This window comes from Canis aureus, chromosome 7, assembly GCF_053574225.1.
Source record: "Canis aureus isolate CA01 chromosome 7, VMU_Caureus_v.1.0, whole genome shotgun sequence".
Taxonomy (NCBI): domain Eukaryota; kingdom Metazoa; phylum Chordata; class Mammalia; order Carnivora; family Canidae; genus Canis; species Canis aureus.
Genome location: NC_135617.1, coordinates 51,923,769 through 51,949,812, shown reverse-complemented (window position 1 = coordinate 51,949,812; position 26,044 = coordinate 51,923,769). Strand labels below are relative to the sequence as shown.

The following is a 26,044-nucleotide window of genomic DNA, read 5'->3' as shown; positions in this document are numbered from 1 at the left end:
GGGCTCTGCCAACTGGCAAGAGAGAGAGCTCTACATGGTGCTGCTCCAGAAGCTCAAAGTAGAAAGCTCCAGAAGCACAAACAATGGATTTTAGACTTGAGAGGAAATAAATTGGTAACTGGCACACCCATCATGATTATCCATTCATTTCGGTCTCCTCTATTCTTGCCAGTTACCAATTTATTCGTAATCTTTAAAAAAAAATTGTGTTCTTATCTCCTAGAGGTTCCCATTGTTAACATTTTGGTCATGTCCTTTCAGGCATTTGTTTCCCCCTACACACATCCCCGAACAAAGATATTACTTTGCATAATTGTAAGAGTAAATGTACATACTATTACTTTAACTATTCATGAGTGCTAGTCCTGGGTCCCCAGCTAAGCTACTGGTTCCTTTACGGAGGAGTTGGTATCTCTCACCTCCCTTCTCCTCACACAATGATCAGCTGCAGGCCAGCTGTAACATCACATCCATCTTCATCCACCAACCAACCCTACTCTGACACAGGAAGAAACTGAGGAGCTCTCTCCACACTCAGATTGGGCTGTGACCTCATGTTGTAGACTGGTTAACGGCACTTGTACTTTCGCAAGGCCAGAATCCTACCTTCTTACCCAAATTCTCCTAATTGGATCTCGATCATTGTTTTTAGTGACAACAATAATCATGGCCACTTCCATTGATCGAACACTTGCTAAAGAATCCATCCTTAGAGCACTCTTATGTGGTAGATGCTATCCTTATTATACACCCTCTCTTCAGCGGTGTTCATCGAGGCTTTCAGAAATAGTGACTTGCAAGCATGTAGGTGGCAGCGCTGAGGCAGAAACCAGAGCGTGCTGGCCAAGGTGCTGCATGAACTGCCCAGGGTTGTTCAGGGTCTGGAGTCTTGTCTTTCTTCCTATGTACTCAGAGCTCCACTCTGCTTTTTTGAGTCTCTGTCTCCTTTCCGAAGACAGGAATCCTGCCCTAAAAGCCAGGTGCTCAGGGGCACCCGGGTGGCTCAGTTGGTGTTCAAGTCTTCATTTTGGCTCAGTTCATGATCTCAGGGCATTGGGCTCCCTGCTCAGTGGGGAGCCTGCTTCACCCTCTTCTTCTGCCCCTACCCCTGGCTTGCACATGCGTGTGGGCGCGCGCACACACACACTTTCTCTCAAATAAACAAACAAATAAATAAAATATATATAAATTTAAAAAGCCGGGTGCTAAGAGGCCCTATTGCTTGGTGACTGACCTCAACCACGGAAGCTTGGATTTCTCAGTATCTCTGCTCTTGTGTTCCCCATCCCTCTGGGGCCTACTTACTGAGATCATGATGGATTCTCACATCATTGGGGGTGCTTTAGGCATTTTAGGAAGGATAGTTCTGTGTAGGACTGTCCCATGAACATACTGTTTCCCCAGGCCCTAAAGGCCAGCAACACATCCAAGTCACAACACCAACCCTAGCTTCCTACACCTGTACTTCCAAATGTTTAGAGAGGGCCAGGAGAGTGTCATTGTATGGCCTCTGCTTCAGGACAAGTATGCCAGAGGTGCTTGCCTAGATAGGCTACCACTGTTGTCTCCAGTTTATGGCCTTCAGACTTCTTGCAATACAAGATGAATGAGCTTTTCCAGCATTTACAAGTCTTGTCTATCCTCCCGGTTCAATAGATGTGCCAGGCCCTAGCTTCACCCATTGTCTGGTCCCTCCACTGTGAACTAAGCCATTTATTTAACTCTTACCATATGTCAGGTACTGTTCTAAACACTTAATCCTCACAACTACCTTACGAAATAACATTATTATTAAGTTATATTAGTACGAGAAACTGAGGCACAGAGTGGTTAAATAACTCAATCTTTATAAGGTCACGAAGGAACCAATCTCTTGGCATCCATAATCTGATCTTGGTCAAAGGAGAAATATCAGCTAGATAACAGTGATTTCCTCTATGATAGAGGAAATCTATCTGACACATCAGCCCTTTCTGGTAACAACTTCCCCCTGCCTCCTCACCTCACCATTTTATTTTTTTATTTTTATTTTTATTTTTTTTTTCACCTCACCATTTTTAAGGAAACTGCTATTGCCACCCCCCTCACTCCCCCTACAAGGCTATCCATCAGAATTTTCTGTCCCTTCTAGCACCAGACTCAGTCTGATCTATACAGTCCTCTTCTGGAATTTCCCAAGTCAGAGGTGAAGAGGTTGCTCTTTCCTTTCAGCTGCCAAATTGTAAGCTGGCCTCTGAGCTACTATGGCCATAGCTCTGCTGTTGCAGGACAGAATCTGACCATGAAACCAAAGGGAGCAAAAAGCATAGGGAGAGAGATAAGCAAAGGGAGAGCAAAGAGATTTGGATTCAGGCAAGTCTGTGGCCCACTCCAGTCCTCTCATTTGGAATCATGCGACCCACAAAGACCATTTACACTTTCACTCCTTGGAATTGAGTCCTTCAACTTGCACCTGTTAAAGATCTATTAACACATCTCCAATCTAGGTAAGCCTAAATTTTGCCCAGATTTCAAAACGAACCACTCTCCTTTTTATTTATCCTTCTAATAAAGGTGGGCACCCAGAGGAACTTGTCTGACACCCCTTAAAATCAGAAAGGCTTCATAATATCTCACTTGAGTCAATGTGCAGGACACAGAATCTTCATCATCTCAGTTAAACCCTGAACCAACACAAGCAGTCCTTAAAGCAGGTAATCATTCATAAAAAGTTCATAAAACTGAACTTTGGATTTTTCCTCTAGGGTGTCTCAAATTTTAAGCCATTTGTGATTCTCACATGGAGAACTCTTCAAGGTCTGTATAGGATACTTTAGTTCTAAAGACCACCCTGCATCATCTTAAATTGGATTCTGAGCTGCATCTGTTCTGAGAAATAAGAGGCTAACTTAGTGTACTCTATAAATATCTGGGCAGACAAGACAGACATGGTTGACTGTTCCCTAATTGGTGGTTCAGGTGGGGAAGCCTCTGGATGTCATGGTGTTCTCTGGAAAATACTATGAAATTTAGAAATACTTTCTTTAAGGGGTGCCTAGATGGCTCAGTTGGTAGAGAAGACAACTGTTGATCTCAGGGTAGTGTATTTGAGCCCATGTTGAGCATAAAGCTTACTTTAAAAAATATACATACTTTAAGCCTTGAGAACAGTTTTACTTACAGAAACTATGACTGATAGATATATGTGTAATATAAAAATCACAACTATGAACCCAGGGTCAACCCCCCAAAAGGGGGAAAAAACCCGAAACAAAGAACTTCTCACATTCATAAAAGTGGATTCTTTCCAGTTTCCTATAAAAAGTTTGCTGCTCTTTTGTTTTGTACCAAAAGGCAAGAAATGGGATGTCCTGCTGGTTGATAACAATGTGAGTAAAGTCAGAACTGAGAAAACAATTTTGTTTCTTAAATAATTTTGCAAATTAGGAAATTGACACCAACTTTTTAAAATTTAGGAATCAGATTTTTAAAAAGTCACAGAACAATCAAAGCAGGAATATGATCTACATTAAAATGGAATAAGCTGTTGCTGCTATTTTAGAAGAATTAATAAATATTTCAAGCTATTTTGTTCTGATTTCCAATATGGTAAACATTGGTAGATATTACCACATAATCAAAAGCTGTTGGAGGTTCTTACTAATTTTGAATAGTGAAAATAGAAGATTTTCAGAAGATTGACAACTGCTGTCATCACATAGTAAGTCCTGAAGTAGTGAACCTGTCATGGGGTGGGGTGGAGCTGTTGCTAGTGATAGTCACACTCAGAGTGTGAACTGCCCCATCTTCAGCTCTCCATGGGCTCCTATCTCAGGACTAGAAAGGTGGCAGGAATGGAGGGGGTAACACGATAAGGAGAAAGAGATGCTGTCAGTAAAACAGCACCACCAATGTCCACAGGATGAAATGCTGCTGGAGGAGGGAGGTCCTGCCCTCAGCCGAGGCTCTATGGCACCCAAGACTGGTTCCCGCAGACCCAGCACCCACCACTTCTGCTGCCTGTGAGCTCCTGATCACCGGCATTTGAGGTTCTAGCAGCTAGCGTCCCCATAGAGGGCAGAGCAGGAGAGGGAGAAAGTGGTGGACAAATGCAGTAACTGAAGACTCAGCGATGAACACACATGAGATATCCCTTGAAGAAAACACAGAGAGAACTGTGCAGAGCTGAGATCCTGAAGGTAGAGCCAAAGGCCAGCACCTGACAGCCTAGACTGGTGCCACCCAAACTCTGAAGCCTGGCGGAATCACAGGTTAGATATTTGTAATCAAAGGATTGCACACCTGAAGCTAATATAACATTGTGTTAATGATCCCTCAATTAAACAAATTTAAAAATAAAAGAATGCTGAGAAAAAATGCAACAAAAATGGTAACCACTGTTCTTTGTATTATGGGATTGTTGATCATACTATTTCCTTTTTTATATTTATTTGTAATTTTCTAAATTTCCCATAAGAAAGGTGCATCCTTTTTTAGCATGACATTCCTTTTTAAGTCAGCGATATAAAGTAAAAATAATTACCATTTGTACAGTGCTTTATAGCAACAGTTCTCAAACATTTTTATACTCTTAAGAAATAAGGAGACTCTTGGGGGACCTGGCTGTCTCAGTTGGAAGAGCATGTGACTCTTGATCTTAGGGTCATGAGTTTGAGCCCCATGTGGGGTGTAGAGATTACTAAAAAAATCAAAAATATGAAAATCTCAAAAAGCTTTTGTTTATGTAGTTATATCTGTCAATCTTTACCATATTAGAAATTAGAACTGAAAACTTTTTTGAAATATTTATTTTTTAAAAGATTTTATTTATTTATTTGAGAGAGAATGAGAGCATAAGCAGGTGGAGGGGCAGAGAGAGAAGCAGACTCCTCTCTGAGCAGGGAGCCCAATGCAGGGCTGGATCCTAGGACCCTGAAATCATGACCTGAGCCAAAGATAAATGCTTAGCCCACTACCACTAAGTGACTCAGGCACCCCTGAAATATTTATTAATTGATGTAAAATAATAGTAATAACCCATTTCATTTTAATATAAATATCACTTAAAAAAACTATGTTCAAAACAAAAATTCATGGGATGAGTCACAGTAACATTTTTTGCAAATCTAATATCTAACGCAATAGAAAGTAGCAGGACATCTCATATCTGCTTCTGGATTCAATCTGTTATAGTACATGCGGATGTCATGTAGGCTCTGGGAACTACACTGCATGTGTGAGAGATTTATAGTGAGATTATTTTGAAGTGAAGAATATATCTTAATATATTCATGAAAATAGTTTTAATTTTGTAAACCTCCTGTAAGGGTCTAGGGTACCTGCAAGATTCATTGGACCATACTTTAAAAACCATTTTCTTTTCTTTCTTTTTCTTTTTCTTTTTTTTTTTAAGATTTATTTATTTGAAAGAGAAAGGGAGCTAGGCAGGGGTAGGGGGAAGGAGAAGGGCAGAGGAAGAGAAAGAGTCTCAAGCCGACTCCCCACTGAGCACAGAGCCTTGGTGGGGCTCCATCTCATGAACCTGAGATCATGAACTGAGCCAAAATCAAGGGTCGGACACTCAACCGACTGAGCCACCCAGGTGCCCCTAAAAACCATTTTCTTTATACTATACAAAATATCTTTACAAACAAATCTCATCTGACTCACAAAAACACCTTGAATCAGGCATGTTTTTAAACATATGAGGAATTTGGGAGTCAAAGAGGTCAACCAATTCATCAACCATCACATGAATTCCTGTCTTTTAGAGTCTGAATCTGAGACTCAATTCCAGATATCTATCATATCAACCCTGAAAAGCTTTTTAACTGCCCGCCTTTTCCCAGGGCAATAGCTGGGACACTTAAAGATTTTATACACAATAATTAGGATTAATATATTAATTCTAGAATGTGATAAATAAAAACAGATCTAGAGGAGTTAGAGAAGACAAAGCATGACATAGCAGAAATAAGCACAGGTCCTGGCAGGCAGGAGCCCTGAGTTCTGGACGCCATTCCTTCACTTATTGTGTGACTTGAGCTGAGTTTCTCTACCTCTCTGGTCACCAGGATTGCCTCATCTGTAAAATGGGATGATGATATCTTACCTGCCTGAAGGCATGGTCTGGACCAGATGATTGCTCAACATCCCTGCTAGTGGAAGACTGGTCATCTACCAAAAATTCCAGTCACTTGAAAAGTAGGAATACAACTCAGCTGAAATGGACTCTCGTTTGATAATTCCTGTAATTCTTCCTTTTTCTTTAGAGTAATATTTGGGACTTGGTATTTATTGAAATTTATTTCAGTCATCTTTCTTGTAATTTCTTCAAACTTTATCCAGAAAACCTAACCTTGAGAAAATTCATTAAAATCACCTGGGTGACTCAGTCAGTTGAATGTCCAACTCTTAATTTTGGCTCAAGTCGTGATCTCAGGGTCCTGAGATTGAGCCCCCATGTCTCTCTCTCTCTCTCAAATAAATAAAATCTTAAAAAAAAAAGAGAAAGAAATCACTTAAAAACTTTGGTGAGTAGAAACCCAATGCAATTCAACAAGCCCCACAAGTGTACTGAACACCCACTATTGTGCTGGAGACATGTTATGATTCTAGAGAAGCAGGCACACCTGATTTTATTTCTGGGCATGCTACTGGATTTACACATCTATCATGCACTTAAGCTGGTTTGTTTTTCCAATTTTTTATTGTGGCTAAATATACATAACATAAAATGTACTATTTTAACCATTTTTAAGTATAGTTCAGTGGCAGTAAATATATTCATTGTTGTGCAACTATCACCACCATCCATCTTCAAAACTCTTTATATCTTGCAAACCTGAAAATACAGCCATTTTAAAAAAAGATCTTACATATTTATTCATGAGAGACACAGAAAGAGAGAGGCAGAGACACAGGCAGAAGGAGAAGCAGGCTCCCTGCGGGTACCCCTATGCGGGACTCGATCCCAGAACTCCAGGATCAGGCCCTGAGCCAAAGGCAGATGTTTAACCACTGAGCCACCCAGGTGTCCTGAAAATACATCCATTAAGTAATAACTCCCTTTCCCTTCCTGCTCTGGCAACCACTATTCTACTTTCTACCTCTATGAATTTAACTACTCTTAGTACCTTATATAAGTGGAATCATGCAGCATTTGTCTTTTTGTGACTGGCTTATTTCACTTGGCATCGTGTCCTCTGGGTTTGTGTTGGTGTCAGAATTTCCTTCCTCTGTAAGGCTGAATCCTATTCTATTGTGTGCATATACCATATCGTGTTCATACGTTTATCTACCAATGGACATTTGGGTCATTTCTACCACATTGAAGCTTTCTAAACCTTTGTTTAAAGGTTAGAGGAACAAAAAAAAGGTTGGAGAAACTTAGGACGCCTGGGTGGCTCAGCGGTTGAGCATCTGCCTTTGGCTCAAGGCATGATCCTGGAGTCCCAGGATCGAGTCCCACATCGGGCTCCCTGCATGGAGCCTGCTTCTCCCTCTGCCTGTGTCTCTGCCCCTCTCTGTGTGTGTCTCTCTCATGAATAAATAAATAAAATCTTTAAATAAATGGATGAATGAATGAATGAATGAATGAATGTTGGAGAAACTCAACCCAAAGAAGAAAGTAGAATACAGCTAATGATAGCAGACATGGGTCAGAAAAATATGCACGGAGTTCTTTCAGATTCGAGACATAAATTCTGGTACTAAAAGAAAAAAAAAGCTAGATTTTTGTCTTTGTTACTTTCCTCCCTTCCCTAAAGAGCTGTTACTAAATTCTAAGTGTCATAAGATCATGGAATGTACTGCATTTAATTTCACATTCCACAGAAAATGTAACAAAGTTCCGGGCAAATTCCATTAACGTATCTCTGAATATATCAGTGTAGTGGCACAATTAGGGAAACATTTTGATCTGAATGACCACACTTGATTTTCCAACAATCTTACAAGATAGTCAAGGCAAGTATTTGTGTCATTTCATACATGAAGAAGCTGAGAATCTCAGCCATTTGGTCATCACCAGGCAACATGGAACAGGACAACCGCTAGAGGTCTTACAGCAACCCCAGCACTGTCCCTCTGCCCCTGCCATCTGTCCGTAGTTGTGAATGAGCATTTAGAGTCATTTCCTACGTACAATATCACTTTGCCCTGAAGCACAGTAGTATCAGCTAGACAACATCACACTTAAGATCCTTCTAATCTTATGATTTAATGTGACAGTTTTCCATTATGGTGAGTTCTTTTTTTATTTTTTTTACTATGATGTGTCTGTGTGACAGCAGGCCTACTAACATATATATTTACTTAGAAATAAAATGATGGGATCCCTGGGTGGCGCAGCGGTTTGGCGCCTGCCTTTGGCCCAGGGCGCGATCCTGGAGACCTGGGATCGAATCCCACGTCGGGCTCCCGGTGCATGGAGCCTGCTTCTCCCTCTGCCTATGTCTCTGCCTCTCTCTCTCTCTCTCTCTGTGTGACTATCATAAATAAATAAAAATAAAAAAAAAAGAAATAAAATGATCTGAGGTTCTGTTAAAGACCCTGCAGTAGTGAGAGGAAATCTGCAAAAAGTGGCAGGGGAGGGTTAGCTTGTACATGTTGGGTAGGAAGAACATTGCTCTTTGATCCTCATGCTTAGCTTAGAAAAAGTAGGTATAAAGTTGATTATATGTATCATATTTGTTTAAAAACCAGAACATATGATGGTTGACAAAGAGTACCTAGAACAAAATTATGAAGTAGTCAGACTAACTGCCCCTTGAGTATTCCAGTCTCCTTGCAAACTCTTGGATTGAACCTTTCTTGGCTCTACCCAGGGACTCAGTACCTTCAAAAGGCCTGTATATATCCAGCCCTACATGAGCGTCTTTTCTGGACCTGCCCCAACCTCTGCACTTTTTCCTGTCTCTTCATCAAAACGTCTAGCCAACAAATTGTCCATAGGTATTTATTTCCTCTTCATCCCCAATCCCTCTGCTAGACTAACTGTAAAGAAATTTTAAATGTAGGGCTCCCTGGGTGGCGCAGCGGTTTGGCCGCCTGCCTTTGGCCCAGGGCGCGATCCTGGAGACCCGGGATCGAATCCCACATCAGGCTCCCGGTGCATGGAGTCTGCTTCTCCCTTTGCCTATGTCTCTGCCTCTCTCTCTCTCTCTCTCTGTGTGACTATCATACATAAATAAATTTTAAAAAATTTTTAAAAAAAGAAATGTTAAATGTTATTAAGGAAAAAGTTCACCACCATCACCATAACAAAAAGAGGCAAGGAGGACACAGGAGAAAAGGGATTTCAATGATTTTTTGAAAGACAAAGTAGACATGAGGGGAAGCGACTTAGGAAGGGGAGAGAATGTTCCAACTTAAGTGGAGGTAAAAAAAGGAAAGCCAATGGCTCACAGGCTTAGTGGCTGGAGACCCCAGGGACTAAGAAAGGCCAGGCTTGAGTGAGGCAAAAGCATTGGTGGAATGTACTAAGTAGTCGAGTTGTTTTCCTTAATCCACTCGAGATAATGCCTCCCCAGTCAACAGGAGAGCTGATATCTGTTCTCTTGGGGAACTGAATGACCATGGCTTTGGATTTGGAGACAGTTGCCATTTGGGGACATAAAGAATAAGGGAAGATTGAAGTGAGCACCAGGCTGAAATTAGCTCAACTAAATAAAAGTCTAAAAATTAACTGTGGGGACCTCAGCCTTTTTTCCCACTCTGCCCTCAGCCTTTTTTCCCACTCCTCTTAGGCCTCGTTGGACATTACTCTGGCTGTAGGAAATGGATGACCCTTCTTTTCTGCAGAAATTGAACAGGCTTAGAAAAATAAAGTTTAGCGTTCCATGATAAAAAGGACAGTTCAAGGACCAATCCCCTAAAAGAGAATTCACTAGTCCACAGGCTTAACCTACAGATGTAGAGCTACAAATTAGCTTTTAAGAAAGTGATCTCACTCTTAAATATTAACAGTCAAGGATGACTACACATTTGGGAAAAGCCTCCAACATGAAAGAGATTTAAAACTAACCAGCTAACCACACCTTGGAGGAAGGAGAGTACCAGAAGATGTTGCTACTATGTCATGAAGTCCCTGGAGGATGAAACAGCCAAGATGCTACAGGAAAAAAAAAAAAAGAAAAAAATATCAAAAAGTAAGAAAGGGCTCTAGGGAATTGTAAATATAACAGTCAAAATGAAAAAATCATAAAAATTTAGGGAACTAAAATCAAGGAAACCTACCAACCAGACTAAATCAAAACTGAATGAAAACAAAAATAGGAAATAAGCTTCAAGGGTTAGATTAGAAAGACCACCCACTAAAGTTAGAAGCTAGCAGAAAAAGAAATAATTGAAAGTAGAAAAGATGGGCAGCCTGGGTGGCTCAGCGGTTTAGTGGCGCCTTCAGCCCAAGGTGTTACCCTGGAGGCTTGGGATAGAGTCCCACATTGGGCTCCCTGCATGGAGCCTGCTTCTCCCTCTGCCTTTGTCTCTGCCTCTCTCTCTCTCTCTCTCTGTGTGTGTGTCTCTTGTGAATAAATGAATAAAATCTTTAAAAAAATAAAGTAGAAAAGAGGAAAAAACCAAAGTGATATAAGAAATTTTTCTGGCCAGAATTGGAGGGCATGAGATTCCAGACAGTAAGTTATACTGAATCCTCAGCAGGTGAGTAAAAAAGCCCAACCTTGACACATCACTGGAAAAGCTCAGGACATTGGGAGTCAGGAGAAAGAATTGTTACACTTCCGGAGAGAAAAAGCAGATAAATCAGAATTTTACTGGACTATTCAAAAGTACTAACTCTGAAAAATCAGCAGATGATGGAGTAATACCTCCAAAATTCCAAGGGAAAAGCATCTCCAACCCAGAATTTTAGAGTGAGCCACATCAGTCAAATGTGAGGGAAAAATAAAAATGTTTTAAACATTCAAAGGCTAAAAATTTTGCTTCTTGTGCACCGGAAACTACTGAAGGCTAGCTATGCTCCCCCAAAATAGGGGTAATTGGATGAGAAAGGTTTCCAGGAGCACAATGAAGAGAAGTCCATCAGGGCAGGTATGTAGAAGACCATAATTATGAGCAGAAACTATATGCATGAACAGAGTATTCTGGGAAAGAAAGTGTGAGGGTTAAATTTTATTTATGTGTTTGGGTTTTGCTTTTTTGTTTTGTTTTGTTTTGTTTTTTTGGTGCTGGTTAATTTAATTTTTAAAAGATTTTGGGCAGCCCCGGTGGCTCAGCGGTTTAGTGCCGCCTTCAGCCCAGGGTGTGGTGCTGGAGACCCAGGATCCAGTCCCAGGTCAGGCTCCCTGCATGGAGTGGAGCCTGCTTCTCCCTCTGCCTGTGTCTGTGCCTCTCTGCCTCTCTCTCTCTCTCTCTCTCTCTCTCATGAATAAATAAAATCTTTTTTAAAAAAGATTTTATTTATTTATTTGACAGAGAGAGAGCACTAGGGAGGGAGAATCAGCCTCCCCACTGAGCAGGGAACCCAATGAGGAACTCGATCCCAGGACCCTGAGATCATGACCTGAGCCTAAGGCAGACGTTTAACCAACTGACCCATCCAGGTGCCTTGGTGCTGGTTAATTTTAATGTGTCAATTTAGCTAATCCAAGATCCTGGATATGTGGTTAAAAACCAGTCTGGATGTTGCTGAAGGTGGATTCTTTTAGTTGAGATTAAGGTTTAAGTCAACAGACTAAGTCAAGCAGATTACCCTATATAATATAGATGGGTCTCATCCAATTAGTTTTAGGCCTTAAAAGAAAAAAGAATAACATCCTATGAGCAAGAGGAAATTTTTAAAATTTAAATTCAATTAATTAACATATACCGTATTATTAGTTTCAGAGGTAGCATTCAGTGATTCATCAGTTGCGTACAACTCCCAGTGTTCATTACATCATGTGCCCTCCTTAATGTCCATCACCCATTCACCCCATCCTCCTCCCCTCCAGTGACCCTCAGTTTGTTTCCTATGATTAAAGGTCTCTTATGGTTTATCTCCCTCTCTGATACCATCTTGTTTTATTTTTTCCTCTCTTCCCCTGTGATCCTGTTTTGTTTCTTAAATTCCATGAGTGAGATCATGATGATTGTATTTCTGATTGACTTCTTTTGTTAAGCAAAATATCCTCTGGTTCCATCCATGTCATTGCAAATGGCAAGATTTCATTTTTTTTAATGACTGAGTAGTATTCCATTGTGTATATATACCACATCTACTTTATCCATTCATCTGTCAATGGATATCTGGGCTCTTCCATAGTTTGGCTGTTTTGGACATTGCTGCTATAAACATTGGGGTGTAGGTGCCCCTTTAGATCACATCTGTATCTTTGGGGTAAATACCTAGTACTGCAATTGCTGGGTCGTAGGGTAGCTCTATTTTCAACTTTTTAAGGAATCTCCACACTGCTCTCCAGAGTGGCTGCACCAGTTTTCATTCCCATGAACAGTGTACAAGGGTTCCCCTTTTCTGCATCCTTGCCAACATCTGTCATTTCCTAACTCGTTAATTTTTCCATTCTTACTGGTGTGAGGTGGTATCTTGTTGTGGTTTTGATTTGTATTTCCCAGATGCCAACTGATGTGGAGCATTTTTTCACATGTCTGTTGGCCATTTGTACGTTTTCTTTGGAGAAATATCTGTTCATATCTTCTGCCCATTTTTTGATTGGATTATTTGTTCTTTGGATATTGAGTTTCATGTTCTTTATAGGTTTTGGATATTAGCCCTTTATCTGATATATCATTTGCAAATATCTTCTCCCATTCTGTCAATTGTCTTAGTTTTGTTGACTGTTTTCTCTACTGTGCAAATAGCTTTTTATCTTGATGAAGTCCCAATAGTTCATTTTTGCCTTTGTTTCCCTTGCCTTTGGAGATGTGTCTAGTAAGAAGTTCCTGTGGTCAAAGTCAGAAAGATTGCTGCCTGTGTTCTCCTCTGGGATTTTGATGGATTCCTGTCTCACATTTAGGTCTTTCATCCATTTTGAGTCTATTTTTGTGTAGGGTGTGAGGAAATGGTCTACTTTCATTCTGTGCATGTGGCTGTCAAATTTTCCAAATACCATTTGTTGAAGAGACTTTTTTTCCATTGGATATTCTTTCCTGCTTTGTTGAAGGTTAGTTGACCATAGAGTTGAGGGTTCATTTCTGGTTTCTCTATTCTGATTCCATTGATTATCCATCTGTCTCTTTTTGCGCCAGTACCATACTGTCATGATGATTATAGTTTTATAATAGAACTTGAAGTCTGGAATTGTGATGCCTCCAGCTTTGGTTTCCTTTTTTGTTCCACATAAATTTTAAGATAATTTGTTCCAATACTGTGAAGTAAGTTGATGGTATTTTGATAGGAATTGCATTGAATGTATAGATTGCTCTAGGTAGCATAAACATTTTAATAATATTTGTTCTTCCAATCCATGAGTGTTGAACATTTCCATTTCTTTCTGTCTTCCTCAATTTCTTTCATGAGTGTTCTATAGTTTTCTGAGTACAGATCCCTTGCCTCTTTGGTTAGGTTTATTCCTAGACGCCTTATGTTTTAGGGTGCAGTTGTAAATGGGATCAACTCCTAATTTCTTTCTCCTGTCTCATTGTTAGTGTATAGAAATCAAACTGATTTCTGCGCATTGATTTTTGTATCTTGCCACTTTGCTGAATTCCTGTATGAGTTCTAGAAATTTTGGGGTGGAGTCTTTTGAGTTTTCCATATGGAGTATCATGTCGTCTGCAGAGTGAGAGTTTGACTTCTTTCCCAGTGCAAGAAGGAATTCTATATCCAGACTGCTTTCAGACTTGTGCCAGCCTACCCTACAGATTTTGGTTTGCCAATCTCCACAATGTGAGCCAATTCCTAAAAATGAAATGCACTCTCTCTTTATCTCTTTCTCTCCCACCATACACACACACACACACACACACACACACACACACACACACTCTATTCTGTTTCTCGGAGAATGCTGATACAGAGGTCTACAGGAAAAAATGAGAAGCAGTGCCTTTGCAATATTATCAATTAGTGTGTGGCAAAGATTCAGTAAAGTAAATTAATTAGGGATACACTGAAAAATAGGCAAATACAAAAAATAAGGCAATTATTAATTCCAGGAAAACCAAAAGTTTGTACCTCAGCAATGAACAATGTTTTGTCGAAGAAATGTAAATGCCTATGACTGACTAGCCAAAAATCTTTATATAATTATCCGAGGAGAGAGAAATTGAGAAACACAGTATAAACATATTATTCAGAAACATGGAGATAATTTATAAGAAAAATTGCCAAGAAAAAAAAAAGACATGGGTAATTTCCCTGAGTACAAGGGTAGGAAGTAAAAAAAAGCAGATCAGGAGAAACCCCTGCCGCCACCAACATGGAGACCTTGTACCGCGTCCCGTTCTTAGTGCTCGAATGCCCCAACCTGCAGCTGAAGAAGCCGCCCTGGGTGCACATGTCGTCGGCCATGACGGTGAATAATTTATGATGTTATTGTTGAACCTCCAAGTGTTGGTTCTATGACTGATGAACATGGACATCAGAGACCAGTAGCTTTCTTGGCCTACAGAGTAAATGGACAATATATTATGGAAGGACTTGCATCCAGCTTCCTGTTTACAATGGGAGGTTTAGGTTTCATAATCCTGGACTGATCGAATGCACCAAACATTCCAAAACTCAATAGATTTCTTCTATTCATTGGATTCGTCTGTGTCCTATTGAGTTTTTTCATGGCTAGAGTATTCATGAGAATGAAACTGCCGGGCTACCTGATGGGTTAAAAAATGCCTTTTGACAAGAAATCCGTGGATATTGGATTTGCTCCTGTTAATGAAGTTTTAAAGGCTGTACCAATCCTCTGATGTGAAATATGGAAAAAGAGTGAAGCAGCAGAAAAGAAGCATCTCGTGAGAAATAGGAATCATATTAAAGCTTGAACTAGAATGTCTTCTTGGTATCAAAGAGACAAATTTCTCACAGTATGTCTCCTGCTGGCCTGTACTGACACACCAATGATGTTTAGTGGCATTTTCTTCTTAGTTTTTCATAAGAAAATATACTCCCATTTCCACAACTACAATATTGAATAAAGTGATTATTTCTTACAGCCCCCTTAACATTTTGTGGAGATGACATTTCTGACTTTCAAAAATTAATGTAAAATCAGGAAGCAAGATCCCATAAGCTGAGAACTCTGATCAGCTTTACCTATGGTGCTTTGCCTTTAAACAGTGTGACAGTACATTATTCAGATATGTGTGAGACTGTTTCTGCACAATAAGATGTATGAAAGGAGCAGAAATAAATAATTTTTCTAATAAAAAAAAGGCAGATCAGCTATTTGCAGTTTTTCACCATAAGCCTTTTTAACTATTTGAACTTATAGTCAGGTATTATTTTGATAAAAATTAAAATTAACTGATAAATGCTTGCCCACTTGAAGCTTCATTCCTTTTGGGTCCTGTTGCCAGGTAACTGATATAGTAATAAAGCTTGACATGTTGTTTAATCCCATCAGATAATTTATTTAATTTTTAAAGGGTTTCAGCACTATTATACTAAAAGGGGTAATTGCAAAAATTCTAACCAAGGGACCCCTGGGTGGCTCAGCAGTTGATCGCCTGCCTTCAGCCCAGGGCGTGATCCTGGAGACCCAGGATGGAGTTCCACATCAGGCTCCCTGCATGGAGCCTGCTTCTTCCTCTGACTATGTCTCTGCGTCTCTCTCTCTCTGTGTCTCTCATGAATAAATAAATAAAATCTTTTTAAAAAATGCAGAACCTGCTTCAGTAGTCCTTAGATGGACCTGACTGCTTTAAAAAAAAAAAAAATTCTAACCAAGAGGGATGCCTGGGTGGCTCAGTGGTTGAGTATCTGCCTTTGGCTCAGGGCATGATCCTGGGATCTGGGATCAAGTCCCACATAGGACTCCCTGCATGGAGTCTGCTTCTCCCTCTGCCTGTGTCTCTGCCTCTCTCTCTCTCTCATGAATAAATAAATAAAATCTTAAAAACAACAACAACAACAAAGCTTTTTAAACCAAACCACTGGGTGATGAATACATTATGTAGGACCTATGGCAGTCTGTGTCTCAGTAAACATCTAATATGAATTCTGATCGAAAAACATAAAGTTCACATTCAGTGAACTTACTCCGAGTGTAATGCCCTGTCTTCATGGTAGCATATGTGTGTTTGTAGGGGGCAAAGATGGTCGCAGTGTAGACCCTTGAATCTAAAATATTTCCTGGGATCCCTGGGTGGCGCAGCGGTTTGGCGCCTGCCTTTGGCCCAGGGCGTGATCCCGGAGACCCGGGATCGAATCCCACGTCGGGCTCCCGGTGCATGGAGCCTGCTTCTCCCTCTGCCTGTGTCTCTGCCTCCCTCTCTCTCTCTCTGTAACTATCATAAAATAAATAAAAAAATAAAAAATAAAAAAAAAATAAAAAAAAATAAAATATTTCCTGCATTGGTTTTCCCCAGACACTTGAAAATAAATGACTATTTCACTTCCTTGGTTCTTGTGAGCTTTTGATATTCAAAGTTGTCCACTAAAATGGAAACGTTCCCAAGAAAGAAATGTCCTTTAGTAGGAATTACTTTGCTTGCTCCTGAGAATGAGAATGGAAAATTGAGGGCTGGGGAAAGGCAGAGGTGGTGGCCTCCTGGGCCAGCCAGGCCATTGGTTTTACCAGATGGCGAGAAGCTGGTTGTAGAGCTGGGCCTGGTGTGTCTGCAGTTGCGGCAACTGGCCAGGAGGTAGCAGCCCTGTCTTATCTGGTGCCTCAGCCGACGTTCCCGCCTAGGCCAAGGCGGAGCAGCGTGAGAGCAAACGGTCCCAGAGGCAGCGCTGAGCCCGGAGCAGGTCTGCTACACTGCGGCCACAGGACGTGAGCATTCAGCAAGCAGTTGTTTGAACGCGGGAACTCTGCAGCAATCATTAAGAGGCATCCTTATGACCGCTCCCTTGAATCCACCCTCAAGGCGTTTGCAGGTAGCACAGCCCTGGATCATTCCACTCTTCGCTTACCCTGGTCAGTCCCGGCCCATTGCAGCAAGAAGTGGCCAAAGAAAACAGAACATTGTGCTCACCACTCTGGCTTTAAACCCACGTCCATAAATCCCACGAAGACCCTTAATCATCCTATATGTCCCCCGTGTATTCACTCTCACATCGTGTCCGAGACAGCTAGTTAACACTTTTCAACTCACTCCACACACCTCCACCACCTCACTCTGCTGATGGGCAGGCTTCCCACTTCACTGCAGAAATGAAGCAGCTGGAAATGAGCTTCGACCCCCAACAGCCACACCCTGAGAGCTGGCTTTCCTGCTTGCCACGGTAGATGAACTGTCCAGGCTCTTAAGGGCAACCCTGTCCATGCCCTCGAGAGAATCCCCTCTCATGTCTATGGGAACAGAACTCTAGCATTTTCCACTTTTTTTTTTTTTTAACATATCATCAACTTTCCTTTCTCTCCTGTGCTATTCTCATTAACACATGAAACTGCTCTTATGTGTCCCATCATTATTTATCTCTCTCTTTAGCCCCAGTTACCTAGTAGCTTCTGGCCTCATCTCTCTCCTTGCTTTTCCAGTAAAATTTTTGGAGTTATCCATGCTTGCTGATGCTGTCTCCAAAGCCCTTCCCACCATTCTCCACTAAACCCACTGCTATCAAGCTTTTGTTCAGATCATTTCAAAGAAACTCCTCCTGACCTGCACATCACTTACATCCAACAGTCAATTCTTCATCCTCATCTTTCCCTATAGAGAGCACTTGACACAGTCTATTACTTGCTTCTCCTGGAAACACGTCCTTCATTGGCTCCTGCGGTCACCATAACCTGGCTCTTCCTCTTCCTTTCTTAGTTTTTTGCTGATTTCCACCTTTTCTCCCCAGTCTTATTCTTAAACTCAGTCCTTGGACTTCTTTTTCTTTAAGAGAGAGTGCACACGCATGAGCAGGGGCTTGGGTGGACGGCAGGGGAGCAGTACAGGGAGAGAGGGAGAGAGACAGAGAGAGAGAGAGAGAGAGAGAGAGAATATCAAGCAGACTCCATGCTCATCACAGAGCTAGACACTGGGCTCCATCTAACAACCCTGAGATCATGACCTGAAATGAAATCAAGAGTCCACCACTTAACAAACTGAGCCACCCAAGCACCTCATCTTCTCTTCTAAACATAATCTCACTCCCTTGGTGAGCTCCTGTAGTATCCTGACTTGAAATACCACTTAGATGTTACAGTTCCCAAATATATACCTCTAGCTCAGGCTTCTCCCCTGAGTGCCTACTTTACACGGTCAATGGTCTACTAAATATCCACATAGCAACCATTTAATTGCCATCCCAATTGATATCCTGATATTCCACAGCTCTGTCTGTGGTCTTCCTAACCCAGTTAATGGCAGCCCCATTCTTCCAGTTTCTCCAACCAAAATATTCACAGACATCTTTGACTCCTTCTTTTCTCTCATCTCTCATGTCTATTCCTGTAGGAAATCCTCCAGTGTCTACCTTCAAAATATATCCAGACTCCAACCACATCTCATGACTTCTATCACTATCACTCTGCTAAGCTACCATCATCACTCCCCTGACTTACTGCCAGTACCTCCTGACTGGTCTGCCTGCTTCCACAAGTGAGTTTCTACAATTTAATCTCAATATAGCAGCCAGAATGATCCTTTGGCAAAAAGCTAGACCATGTCATTCCCCTGCTCTAAACTCTCCAAAAGCCCCCCATTTTAATCAAAATAAAAGCAAAGTCCTTAGAAAGGTATAGAAGAACAGCACTAACAGAAGTAGGAGCCATGTGTGGCATTTAAAATTTCCCAGTCGCCATAATAAAAAGGTAAAAAGAAACAGGTGAGATGAATTTTAAAATATTATTATTTCAACACAGGCTCCATATAAACATTGAGAAATCTTACCTTCTTGTTTTCATTGAAAGTCTTTGACCTGCAGCATGTCATTTAGTCATCCAGCATGTCTCAGTTTGGATTAGGCACATTTCAAGAGCTTGAGACCCACGTGTGGCTGGAGGCCATGGCAGTGGACAATGCAGCTCCAGCCCACGCCTCTCGAGGGGCCTTCAGCTCCCCTTCACCTGGCTCACTCAGCTCCTTGCCCACTGGACAGGCTCCCACCTCTGGACCTTTGCACAGCCAATTCCTTCTGCCCACCCCTAAAACCCATGCAGTCCCCCACTGCTCTTTCCCAATAACCTCACAGATACCTTTTTCACCTCCTCCTCATCCTCACTTACATGGCCATCCCACTTAAACTGAAACCAGCACACTTCCCATTCTGACACTCCCAATTCCTCTTACCTGCTTCAATTTTTCCCCCTAGCAATGATCACCTTCTCTATTTTCTCACACAAGAAAAGCTCCCCCCAGGGCAGGTGGCTATTTTGTCAAGTGACATATTCCCAGTACCTGGTACATAATAAATGCTTCTTGACTGAATGAATTAAGGGGAGCATTAACTTGATCTTCCCACAAGCTTCTCAGGTCAGGGCTTGGAGCTAGCATCTCACATTTCGCACCAGGCAGGCACTAGTCTTGGGAGTGACTGACAAGAGAGCTATTTCATCTGTTAGCAATCACTGCGAGAAAAGGAGTGGTAGCACCATGGTCACAAGGACGTGGCCCCATGTCCTCAGGCAGGCCTGGATTTCTGGGCGCAGCTCCGGAGGCCAGAGCCAGTGCCACAGCCAGAGCCAGTGCCGAAGTGGGGCAAATAGAGATCAATTTCAATTTGTTGGAAAGAACCTTTGAATCAGTACCTGTTCAGAATGAACCTGTCTGTCTTAACAGATCCCCTCAGGGCAGCCTGGGTGGCTCAGCGGTTTAGCGCCACCTTCGGCCCAGGATGTGATCCTGGAGACCTGGGATCGAGTCCCACGAGTCCCACGTCGGGCTCCCTGCATGGAGCCTGCTTATCCCTCTGCCTCTCTAACTCTCATAAATAAATAAAATCTTAAAAAAAAAAAAAGAGAGAGAGAGATCTCCTCATGGCACAAATATAGAAGTCACCCTTTGCCAAGAGGTGGGCTCTGTACTCGGGGTTGGACTAAACCTCTCCAGTCACCTTTACCATTGTAAGATACTTGAGCCTAAATTGTTGGTGTAGTAGAAATATCAGGGGTTTGTTTTTAGATTTTAAGTAAACTCTACACCCAACATGGGGCTTGGACTCACAACCCTGAGATCAAGGGTCGCACGCTCTACTGACTTGAACCAGTCAGGTGCCCCAGTATTACGGGTTTTGATATCTGACAGTTTGGGTTAAAGTTTTATTTCACGGTTTACCTGCTGCTACTTGCATACTTGTATTTGCTCAGGATGTTATCTATCTCCAGGGCTTTGCTTCCATATAATATATATACAACTGTCTCCCATACGAGTTGACATGTAATGGAAAGCAAATACTTTTTTTTCTTTACCTTACCTTGGAAAATTTTCTCCTAGGTTACAGAATTTCCAAAATTTTTAAAGGTCCCACCCCACCCCCTTTAAATTGTCAAGTAATTTCTAAAAACCTGCTCCTACCTCAAAATGACTCCTCCCTATCTCTTTTCCTATCGGCAACAGCAGCAATCACTACTTCTTACTGTTAAGTGTTACCTCATTTCATCTTTGCAAAAGGTGTGGAGGTGTTGACTGGAATCACTCATTATTCAGATGAGGAAATTGAGGCTCAGGGATGTTAATTAACTTGCCCAAGGACACATATCGGTTAATAGGTCAAATATAACCTAGGAAATTCCAAAGAATCTCTTTTCCTGTTCCATACCCCTTCATTCACTCAACAAATATTTATTGATGTGTCTGTGCCTGGAGCTCTATTAGGAACGGGGGACAGGGCAGCCCGGGTGGCTCAGCGGTTTGGCATCTGCCTTCGGCCCAGGGTGTGATCCTGGAGTCCTGGGATTGAGTCCCACGTCAGGCTCCCTGCGTGGAGCCTGCTTCTCCCTCTGCCTGTGTCTCTGCCTGTCTCTCTCTCATGAATAAATAAAGAAAATCTTTAAAAAATAAAAATAAAAATAATAATAATAAAAATACCCCTTCTCTGCTGTCTCGACTTGGCCTCTGAAATTAGGGTAGAGGGCTTTTTAGCCATCTCCTGACCTGTTCCCTTTCATTTAAGGCTCTGGCATCCCCTCCCGGCCCCAAGAAGGGTCTCTATGTGCTGTTGGTTTGTGGCTTCTCTACTGAATTGCAGTCTTCTCTTGAATTTATTACAATTGTACAAATGAGCAGTCATTTTCCATTTCTGATTGGATAACAAAGGGAGTTCACTTTTCCCTAAGCAGTGGCTGCACATCTTGGCCAACATCTCACAGAATGTGGACTGTAGTTTGAGAACCTGGCACCTCTGAAGGCCCCTTGATGTCTCCTCTGACTTCCAGTTAGTTTCCAAATCCTAGTCACAACCTGTACATTCGACTGGGGGGCCGAGGGGGTGGGGAGGGAGAAGCATGTGTGTCCTGAAGCAGTACAGAGACAGGAGTGAGCAAAATTATGTTTGCTTACTCCTTCCCTTTTCTCAAAGGTCTGACCCAATGCCCAGCCCATGCTGGCTCCTTCCTAACCCCTCCTGAGGCCAACCCCAAGGCACCACCCACAGATCCAATGCATATTTCAAGGACCCAACCTTCCTCTTTCTATTGTCTGATTTTACTCACTTGTTGCAGGGTGGGTGGGTGGGAGTTCTTCAAGTATTTTCTAAATTACTTTCATTTTAGGGACGCTTGGGTGGCTCAGTGGTTCAGAATGCCTTTGGCTCAAGGCGTGATCCTGGGGTCCTGGGATTGAGTCCCACATCAGGTTCCCCGGCATGGAGCCTGCTTCTCCCTCGGCCTTCTTTCTGTGTCTCTCATGAATAAATAAATAAAATCTTTAAAATAAAAATAAGTAAATTACTTTCATTTTAGAAGTAACCAGGAGATTATGAAAGCTTAAAAAGAACCAACTGCAGTTTCCCCAACCCCAGGTTATATACTATTGTAACATGGTAGGTTTCAAATCCATTTTTAAAAGCTCTCATATTCAGGTATGTCAAATAGTTGAGCTGCATTGATTTCACTATTTCTCATCACAGGGAAGGGGAGGGATATTAAACCAACGTTCCTAGATTTCTTAGCATAACATTCAAGGGCATCCCTGATCCAGTTTTTTTTTTTTTTTTTAAAGAATTTATTTATTTATTCATGAGAGACACACAGAGGCAGAGACATAGGCAGAGAGGGAAGCAGGTTCCATGTGGGGATCCTGATGCGGGACTCAATCCTGGGACCCCAGGATCACGACCTGATCCAAAGGGAGACGTTTAATCACTGAGTGAGTCACCCAGGTGCCCCATTGATCCAGTTCTAAATGAACTTTCTATGTCACTCTATAGACTGGAACACTGATTAATCTTCATTTCATGCCCCAACACGGTGCTGGATACATGGGAAGAATGCAATTATTTCAGCCTTCTTAGGGCATTATCAATATGCAACCAGTGTATCTGCTCCCTCTGAATGGTGAGTTCCTTGAATTCCTTAGCTTCAATGGTTTTGTTGTCCACCCAGTGCTACTCGCATATCCCAGTGGCTGAACCCTGAACCTTGTCATGACCAGTGGCTGAACCCTGAACCTTGTCATGATCAGTAGCTGCAATTGCTCATAATTTCAAGGTCAAGCAATAGATTCTACTTCGGCCTTCCTGGTAGCATCTCCAATATTCTTCCCCAAACTAGAACTTCTTTTTTTTTTTTTTTTTTTTTTTTTTTTAAGATTTACTTATTTTTTTTTTTTTAAACTTTTATTTATTTATGATAGTCACACAGGGAGAGAGAGAGAGAGGCAGAGACATAGGCAGAGGGAGAAGCAGGCTCCGTGCACCGGGAGCCTGACGTGGGATTCGATCCTGGGTCTCCAGGATCACGCCCTGGGCCAAAGGCAGGCGCCAAACCGCTGCGCCACCCAGGGATCCCTCAAACTAGAACTTCTAATCCACTGACACCCCACCCCATAACACTCCCTCAACCACTTTATGTTCTCTCTCCCTCCCACCTAATCACCTGATTTGCTTATACTAAAACATTATTTTTTGTTTATCTGAAATTCAAATGCAACTCAGCATCCTGTTGTTATATTTACTAGCCTCACAACCCAACAACCATAATAATCACTCTCCTATACAAACGCAACTTCTTGGACCTCCTCCTACTCAGAACCCCGCCCTTAGCAAAGCCACAGCTTGGAAAGACCCAACTTTCTGAGAACTCTGCATCCCCATCCAAGCAGCCGATTGTGGCTGGTGAAAAACACAACCCCACCGAACAGATCTCACTTCAGATTCACGACCGCAAACTTCAAAGGGGGCCTTCATGCTTCATGGAGAATCATTTTACTTAATAGGCTCTTCCTGGTCAAGTCACCCTCTGTATTTTTGGCCTTTGTTTCTCTCCTCAAACCTACTGTACTTTCTCTCTCCTCATTCTCAGGGTCTTACTGGACAGAAAATTGAAGCACTTGGGAGAATTCCTGGATTCCCCTCACCACTAATATCCAATTTATTTATATCCATCCAGGTTAACCTCCCGTCTGTCACCTAGATTGGGGGTTGGCAAACTATGGCCCATGAGCCATCCAGCCCACTACCCATTTCTGTACAGCATGCCAGCTAAGGATGGTTTTTAGTTTTTAAATAATTAGGGAGGGGGTGGGGTGCACAGATCACAAGAATATATTTTGTAACAGGTGAAAATTATATGAAATTAACATTTCAGTGAACCTAAATGAAGTTTTATTGGAACACAGCCACACCCATTCATTTATGTATTGTGTGTGTCGGCTCTAGAGACACAGCAGAATAGTTGCAACAGAAACTGTATATCCGCAAATACTAAAATATTTACTGTCTGGTCCTTTGTAGAAAAGTTTGCTGACCCCTCATCTATCTGCACTCCAATCCAAAACCACTTAATCCCATCCATCTTCCCTACCCAGGAATATTGCCTTTCTAATTCCACCGAACCCTGCCTCATCAATTTTTCCATCTGCTAAATCACTCCTCCTATAAACCTACCGAAAAGCTGTTGTTTCTCCAGTCTTAAAAAACAAAAACAAAACACCAAAAAAAAAAAAAAAAAAACAAAACTCTTCTTGGCTTCTTCTGGCCCTACTATTTACTGCTCTCATTTATAGCAAAAATCCCAAAGAATTATCTGCACATGAGGACCACACTCCTCCTTCCCCAAATCGCACTTAAATCTTTGCCCTTCACTCTCCACTGAGGCTGCTCTATGAGTACCTTGTTTCCACCGCCACTGCGAAGCTGCACCATCCTCAGCTCCTCTTACCTGGTGGGTGGGCAGCAGGACACAGTGAACGCTCTTGGCCCCAAAGCTCCTTTTCACTTGACTACTGAGACACTATACCTTCTAGATTTTTCTCTCACCTCCTGGGCACTTCCTCATAATCTCTTTTCCTTGTTCCTCTTCTCTTATTACTGGAGGCCCCAGGACCTTTCTCCCTACCCCTGCTCTCTCCTGCACAAGCTCCTGCAGGCTCTTATGCTAATGTTCCCAAAGGTATAACCCCAACCCAGAACCCCGTCCTGAAGACTGAGCTTCATTATCCAACTGCCCACTTACATAGCCAGGCCAGCATCTAACAGACAGAGTGGCATCAACATGCCAGTCCACAGGTCAGACAGACTGAGACCCAGGTTCCCCTCCATCCCCAGCCTGTCCTCCCACCCCTGGTGATTGGCAACACTGCCCTTCCATTAAGGCCTAAATCCTTGCAATCACTTTGACCACTCTTCTCTCACACTCCACCTAGAATCTGTCAGGAAAGATTGTTGGTTCCATCTCCACAATTTGCCTGGCAATGGACCATTTCTCACCTGACCTCACCTTATCTCATCATCTCTCACCTAGATTAAGGCCAACTCTCCCGGCAGTTCTCCCTGCTTCCACCCTTATCTGATACTTTCCCTCTCCATTCAGTGGCCTGGAAACATTTTAAGGCTGATCAAACCCTCCAATGGCTTCCCATTTCACTCAGAGCAAAAGCCAAAGTCCCTTTTTTTTTTTTTTTTTTTCCAAAGTCCCTTAATGGCCTATAAAGCTCTACGTGATCTAGCTTGCTGTCTCCCCACTCACACTCTCTGATCCCATCTCCTGTCATCTCTTCCTGACTCAGTACAACACACCAGCCTGCTTGCAGCTCCTGGACTAAATGGGGCTGCTCCTGCTTGGGGGATTTTGTGTTGGCTGATCCCTCTCTCTGCAACACTTCTCCCTACTTAAAGTACAATAAATCTCAAATGTGGGCCACCCGGGTGACTCAGTGGTTGAGCATCTGCCTTTGGCTCAAGTTGTGATCCTGGGGTCCTGGGATTGAGTCCCCAACTGGGCTCCTCACAGAGAGCCTTCTTCCTCCGCCTATGTCTCTGCCTCTCTCTGTGTGTCTCTCATAAAAAAAAAATAGTTTTTAAAAAATCTGCTCAAATGTCACCTCTTCAGTGTGACCTACTTTGACCTCCTGATCCCTCATCCCCTGCTCTACTGTAGGACATCACTCTGTTAACTTCTGACATATTGGGATGCCTGGGTGGCTCAGCCGTTGAGCATCTGCCTTTGGCTCGGGGCGTGATCCCAGGGTCCCAGGTTCAAGTCCTGTACTGGGCTCCTTGCATGGAACCTGCTTCTCCCTCTGCCTGTGTCTCTACCTCTCTTTCTGTGTCTCTCATGAATAAATAAATAAAATCTTAAAAAAAAACAAAACTTCTCATATACTTTCCTAGGTACTTACTTATGCAATTTACTAGAATGTTGACTGCACAAGGCAATATATTTTTGTCTGCTTTGTTCAATTATTTAGTTCCAAGTGCTTGAAACTGACACACACTCAATAAATATTTGTTGAATGAATTGAATGTCTACTTACTAGATGATTTCATCCTCATTTTTTAAACTTAATTTTTCAACAACCTTGACAGTCATGTGTTATCTCCATTTTACCCTGTTAAATTAATGGGACAGGGAGGCCA

At 42.2% G+C, this 26,044-nt stretch overlaps 1 protein-coding gene and 1 pseudogene across 1 annotated transcript in view; one reads left to right on the top strand and one right to left on the bottom strand.

Annotated features, from left to right (window-relative positions):
- Positions 1 to 24,401, bottom strand: part of GCM1 (glial cells missing transcription factor 1) — a 45,518-nt gene extending 21,117 nt beyond the window's left edge. The window contains exon 1 of the mRNA XM_077902635.1: positions 24,348 to 24,401. The gene's annotated coding sequence lies outside the window, so the exon portion shown is untranslated. The remainder of the gene's footprint in view (positions 1 to 24,347) is intronic.
- Positions 14,344 to 15,236, top strand: LOC144316854 (oligosaccharyltransferase complex subunit OSTC pseudogene; annotated as a pseudogene).
- Positions 24,402 to 26,044: the final 1,643 nt, after the last annotated feature.